Raw genomic sequence first — 6,906 nt, forward strand, 5'->3', positions numbered from 1 at the left:
TTTCTAGAACATAGTTTCTGCAGAAGTCTTTAGAAATTCATATCTGACCTCAGAGCTGGGAGCTTGTAGCCAGGTCAACAGATTCTTAACCTCAAATTGTCACATTTTGACGTCTGGTTAAGGACCCGTCCACGTCACTTTTTGACCCTTTGGGTTTCCCCAAGTCGTTGTTTTTTTTTTTTGTTTGTAAAATTAAGGGTCCGCGACCCATAGGATGCCGTAGCGGCCACAGTACCGCACGCAGACTGGTCCTTGGAACATGGTACTATAACCTGGTACTGGTACCCTAACCCAGTACCGGATGCAGTACCAGACCCAAAGTGATACCAGACGTGGTACCAGCGTGAACCAGCCACAGATGCAAACTGCTACCAGAGTAGGGTACCGGTACTGGGTTAGGATATTGGTGCATTCTGCATCCCGGTTACTGGACCAGTACCCTCCCGGTACCCTAACCTGGCAATGGACATAGTGCTGAACCAACCCAAACCGGTACCAGACACTAACCGGGTCCAGGGTTAGGGTACCAGCACTGGACGCAGTACTGGATGTGGTACCAGATGCAGTACTGGGCCTGAACCGGTAGCAACCGCTGGTTATGGTACCGGTATTGTAATAAAAAAAATACTGCAAAATGCATTTTTAAGTTAAATTTTCTTAAAACGTGTCCTCCATCGTCAGAAAAAATGCCACAAAAACATGTAATCAAAACCACAAACATAATTTCCATTAATGTGGGTTTTTCAATAGTTCTGGAACAAATAGTTGAAATAGTCTTTGGGTTCTTCCATATAATGATAATCTGGCCGACTTGATTTGACTGACCAGTCACGAACAAAAGCATCATACCTTCAATTAGTCTCATCTGCTTTCACACTGCACTCTCAAGGCGGGAACAAACTACCAAAAACCATCATCTAGTTACAACAGGTGCTCCTTTGGCTGCAGTTTTTCTCTTTCAATTATCCCAGTTTATAGTCCTATTGACTAGTGAATCACACCAGGATTCACTTGCAAGTCATTCTTTTTTAGACCAACAACCCAGAACTTTTGTTTTTCTTTAGCGGGTTCCAGACCCCCAAAAAAGGGGCTCAAACAAGTGATTTAGGACTAATATTTCAGTGTTTCTTTGGCTAAGTTGGACGTCTAAACTAATCATGTTGTCAACTTCCAAGGCAAATTGACACACAAACACACAGATCTAAATTGCAAAACATATAGGTAAGACGTTGAAATGCCTTTGTCCCATGGCCTCATGGGAAAGTTTGACTTTGAAGTCTCTTTGTGTTCTACATCCAAACTTGTGACACATTGATAAGTGGAGCCACTTCTGTCAGACATCTGTCACACATCTCTGTCGAGAGCGAAGAGCTTTCCAAAAACATCTGAGTAATCGGAGCTAAGCTGTTGTTTGAGTGGTAGCAGCGGCGGGAGTGAGCGGCTCGAACGGCTCGAGCGGCTCGAGCGGCGGTCCAGCTGGTGTCGGACGAAAACCAGTGGCAGTTTATCACCTCCTGGAAAGGCAAAATCGTGGCACTTCCTGTATGACCAACGTGAACCACTTCATCTAACAAAGAGGTGTTGTTGTATCGGGAGGGAGAGAACAAGAGAGTGTTGTTCCGTGCAGCTGCCGCACACGCGGCGGAGGACGCCATCCCATGGCCCCAAGGTGTGCTTTGTACATGCGAAACAGATGAGCGCCTTTGTCATCACCGTTACTGGAAGAACAGGGGAGGAATGGGGAGAGAAAAGGGTTCTGTCAGAAGTGGAGGATCGGATTCTCCATGTTTGGAGAAAGTCGCCGGCGTTCGGGGCGGGTCAGCCAAAGGTTCTGCTGCAGGAATTTTACTGTCTCCTGACAAAAGCTGACATGTGTTGTTAACACGGCACGACGCTGCTCTGTTTACCGTCTTTATCGTGCCTTGTTCTCATTTCATCCAAACAAACTTCAACCTTTGTTTTTCTCCGTCAGACCATTTTATTGTTCATTCCAACATATTACCCACAATCCTGTTCACCTGGAATAGATCTAAAACAGGGGTCTGCAACCTGATGCTCCGGAGCGTCCATTGTTGCCCTTTGGTTTTAAAAAAAAAATGCAAACAACTTAAGTAAATATTAGGTTTAAGCTTTGGTTCATTATTTTTTTTAGCAACCAATTACTTTTTGATCCATTGTAAAAGTGTTTTCTTGTAGATTTTAACCAAAATCCCTAAAATTTATATCATTTTTTACAACATAGTTTGTGCAGAGCGGCAGATATCCCATCATCCCTTTGTTGACACACTCTCACACTAGCTTACAGCCTCTCACAACCCCCAATCTAACATTAGCGATGCAACAAAAATGGCGAGCAATAGCGCAGAATTATAGATTTGAGCCGCACGACGAGGAAAACGACGATGTTAACGGATTGATTTGTCGGCAAGTGGATTCATCCGAGTGGAGCAGCTTGGGGATTGTAGTTTGTATGTAAGAAATACAAGCTTTTTCCAAAGGAATTTTTCTTGTATTCTCTAAGATATACTTAGAAGTGCAATTAAAATCTTAATTTTCGGTAATACTTTATAATAAGATTCCTTAGCAAGCTTTATTAACACATTAACAAACATTATTAATGTGTTTATAGGTTGTAAGTAAGACATTTATTAGCACAAAAAGCCAAATTATGTTTATTTATATACTTAGTAAGATTCATTAACATCTAAAATGAGGCACTTTTCTTTAGAGGTCATATTAACAAACTGCTTACAAGCTTAATAAATGTATTAATTATCTTTATCAACATTATATTGAGTGTTTTTTGCAGCACCTCATCTAAAGTGTAACCTAATTTTCTTTGTATAAGATAAAAAAAACACAATTTGTCAAATAACTTAGCAAAAATACGCACATAAAGCTCATAGTAGCTGTGTTTCCATTGACTGTTACTATTCAAATTGGATTTGTGATAATAAATTTGCCAAATAAACACGCGAAAATTTCCAAAAATAATCATATTTATCGAAAATACAATTTCTTCAGGTGTATCGAAATTGACATATTTCGCAAAACTGCTATGAAAACACGTTTTTGAATTAAATGAGTCACATGACCAACAACCAGATACAAGAAGCCACAAGAGTTCCCACAGCGTCACGGCTCATCAAAAGTTGAGAGTGTTATGCAGAATTGTTGGATCCAAGAGTTCCCAAAATCCCTTCAGCCGTAGGCTCGCCACTCCATGGCGTGAATAAGACGCCGACGTCTCCTTTGATAGATGATGGTCGGTATGTGTTTATCCACACAGTTATGATTTAAAGGAAACATTGTGTTGTTTTTTTCTAGAGTTTCAATAAAGTTTTGCCCATATGCTGCTCAGAGGTAGACTTCTTAAGGTATATATTTGTATTTACCTGTACAAATCTAAACAAAAAAAAGGATTCTACACCAATTTTATCATGTTTATAGTCGATTCTAAAGGAGGAAAAAGGATGATCAGTTACGTCATTCTTGCCTTTTTTAAATTTTATTTTGAAAGGAACTTCCTGTACTGCTGTAAAAGTTAAAAAATAATTTAATTAAATAAAAAAATGTGTCCTTATATTTATTACTTTAATTCTGGAACCAGTTTCTCGGTTTTAACATGGGGCGAGATCCAATATCTCCTACGCTGCCCCTAACCCTAAAAAAGGCCACAAAAACACACAGTAAATGAAGAGTATTTGAACGGCGGGACGCGACTCCTGCTGGGTTTTTGTGGGAAAAGGTTGCAGACCCCTGAACTGAAACATCACTCGTGCCGTCAGAGCTAGTCGGGCTCCCGTTCACACGGCTTTAATCAAAGGGCTACACTCCTTTCACGGAGCACACGTGACATGAAACGACTTCACACGTTAGGTGTCTCGACAACCTTGTGAAGCGCGACTTCTTTCTCCACTGGGACGTTTCTTTCTTTCGTTTTTTTTTTAAATCCCAGGACGGAAAGCGTATATCGCCAGATTGTACGGAGCAATTTGAAGTGCCTTATCCGGAGTGACGTGAACAAATTGCTCTTTTCTCCCTTGTTGTGTGGTGCGTTGAATGAAATACTATTAGTCTTCCTTTTAAAATATAAATTGCGTTTTAGCTCTGAGCTCCAATCCTGAGGTTTGTGTTTTACAGAAAAGTGCTCATCTGTTCATTTGATTAAAAATAAATAAAAAAAATCACACATTTCTATAAGGGTGTGGCTGCAAATGTATTAAATAAATCTGTAAAATGTTCTTATTTTTTGATCATATCCTCCTGACTATGCAAATAAAAATGCAAATTTAACCTCCGTAGAGGACATTTCTAAACCTAGCATGAATAAATGAATTAATTTAACTAATTCTGGGAATTGTAGTTTTTGTTGAATCAACTTGTAGTCAGGAGGATATGAAATATTTTCTGAAAAATAAAACAACTTCCTGTTTTAATCTCAACAAGCTTCCAACGATTCGCTAAAACTCTGATCTATGTGTTAATAATATACATATAGATATATGGTAATGTACATTTTTGTCACATTTTGTAAATCTAATGTACAAAAATCAAATGTAGTAATTCAGATTAGATCAATGTACAGCTACTTTTCTTTTTCAAATGTTTGATTAAATTAAATGTTTTTAAGGGAATGTGAATATAAAAGGGTAACGTATATGTACAAAAATAAAGTTTATGATTAGCCAGAAGTGGATGTGATGGAAAGTTCCAGAAGATTTTTGAGGAATGACTTCTTTGGGCGGAGAAAGGGGGTGGATCAAATCTATAAGTAAGACCCAAAAGTCTGGAGGTCTACACCAACTTTTATTTTTATTTTTAAACTTTTGAGGGCGTTGAGAGCAAACACAAAACATGGATTTATTTAAAAAAAAATAATATATAAATATTTAAAAAGCGGATATAAATCATTAGCCTGCTGCAAGTGTTAAATATACATGTTAATATTTCATTTGCCTATATATGTAGATGTTTACTGGTATTCATTCACTGTGGCTTGTGGCTCTTCTTGCAATAGGAAATTCAACGGTATATTGTTTGCATTGTATTTATATGACGAAACATTATAGATGTGGTACATTAAAAATGTACAGACACTTACTAGCTATCCGAATGTCTGTCCCCAACGATTGCACATTTATCCCACTCATCCAAATATTCTACTTCCTGTACAGTGACAATGGTATTGATTTGATGCATTCTTGATGATTATTTGTTCTTGGACAATAACTGAGTGTTATGATCACCGGCCACCTCTGACACTGTAAGACCAACTGCATTACGTGGTTACATTGTACCATATCCTCTACGAATGAAATAAAAACAAACAAAATGTGTTTGGAATTTTATTTTATTTTATTTAAATGAGTCAAGGAGAAGAGGAAAAGTTTTTTTCTTATGTCGCTCAATGAAAAAACATTTTAAAAATCACAAAAAATGAATTTCCAGATAACAAACTTGAAAATTTTGATGTTCGCTGATTGAAATTTTTTTTTCGAATTTCATTTTTACGTGTTGGTTTCTGGAATTTCTATAAAAAAAATTAAAGTTCTTATTTCATTGATTGCTATGCATCATTTCATTTTGTTTTCTGGAAGTAAATGTCCTTATTTTTGTTTTGTTTGTTTATTTGGTTTTTTTTGTGTTATTAATTTGGATTTTAAACTTTTAAATATTTTTACGTCATATCATTTGCTGATATGGGACCATCGTAAAAATTAATGGGTGATGAAAAAACCTTTTTCTCAAGTTGATATATTGAATTATTCGTTTTTTTGCAAAGGAAAAAAGCTTTAAATTTTGTTTTTTGTCAAAATCATACTCAAATATTTGCAAAAATTAAAATAAAATAGACTTTAATTTACTAACTCTGTCTGTGCAGTTTGTCTCCAGACAGAAACGGGTCCCAAACAGGCCTAATTTCAAATGAGCAATTTAGAAAATGTGTTGAGGAGCAGGGGCTCAAAGGTAGAAAAGGGCAACAAAAACACACATTTTCTGTCCTCTGAACAAAATATATATATATATATATATATATATATATATATTTCTAATAAGTTCTGATAGATAACTACTCAGCTTTGAGACCTGTGTAGGTGAAAGTTATACTTCATTTAACTAACACTGAGGCTTTTTCATTTTGGCCTTGTGGTGCAGAAAGAATCAACATGAATCAAGTTTAACACAAATTGTAATATTTTAAAAACCTTTATTGCCATTATTGAAATTATTGATTACATTTAATGTTATTGTCCTATTGTTGCTGTGAGGATTTTTATTTTTTTTTGTATTTTTCAGTGTTTTTGGTCATGTTCCGTCTCCTGTCAGTCACTTAAGGTTCTGCTTTATTACTTTAATGGGTCTCAATGTTTTTACCTGTTTATTCATTAAATGTTTACATTTCTACCACCAAGCCCAGTTTTCTGCATATTGGGTTTAAACACATCTTCCTACTTTTGATAGTTAAACCCAGTGTACCTCTTGTTCTATGTTCACACCCAGCTAAACTCTCCTTTGTTTATCCTCTTAACACAGACTTTTGTAGTGACTGGTAAGATTTTAATACAAAATATTGTGAAACTGAATAATGCAGAATTAGAAGAAGGGAATTCAAATCAGAAAATATTACATTAATAAGATACGTTTAGTTGCAGACCATTTGCACTATTTTTTCGCAAACTTTTGTGCTATTTCTGAATAATCATTTAGTAGTCTTTCGGTGGCAGACATTAACTCCTATTAGTAAGGTTATGTGTGGGTTGCTAACAGAGATGCTAACGTCTATATCGACCTTCAAAGCATTCCCAGTTGTTTTTCATCTCATCAATTTATCCAAAATTTAAAAATCTGTTGTCTTTTTTGGATATAATGTCTGCAGATTTCATTAGAAATTAACCTCTAAGT

Source organism: Oryzias melastigma, linkage group LG23, assembly GCF_002922805.2.
Source record: "Oryzias melastigma strain HK-1 linkage group LG23, ASM292280v2, whole genome shotgun sequence".
In the NCBI taxonomy this organism is placed as follows: domain Eukaryota; kingdom Metazoa; phylum Chordata; class Actinopteri; order Beloniformes; family Adrianichthyidae; genus Oryzias; species Oryzias melastigma.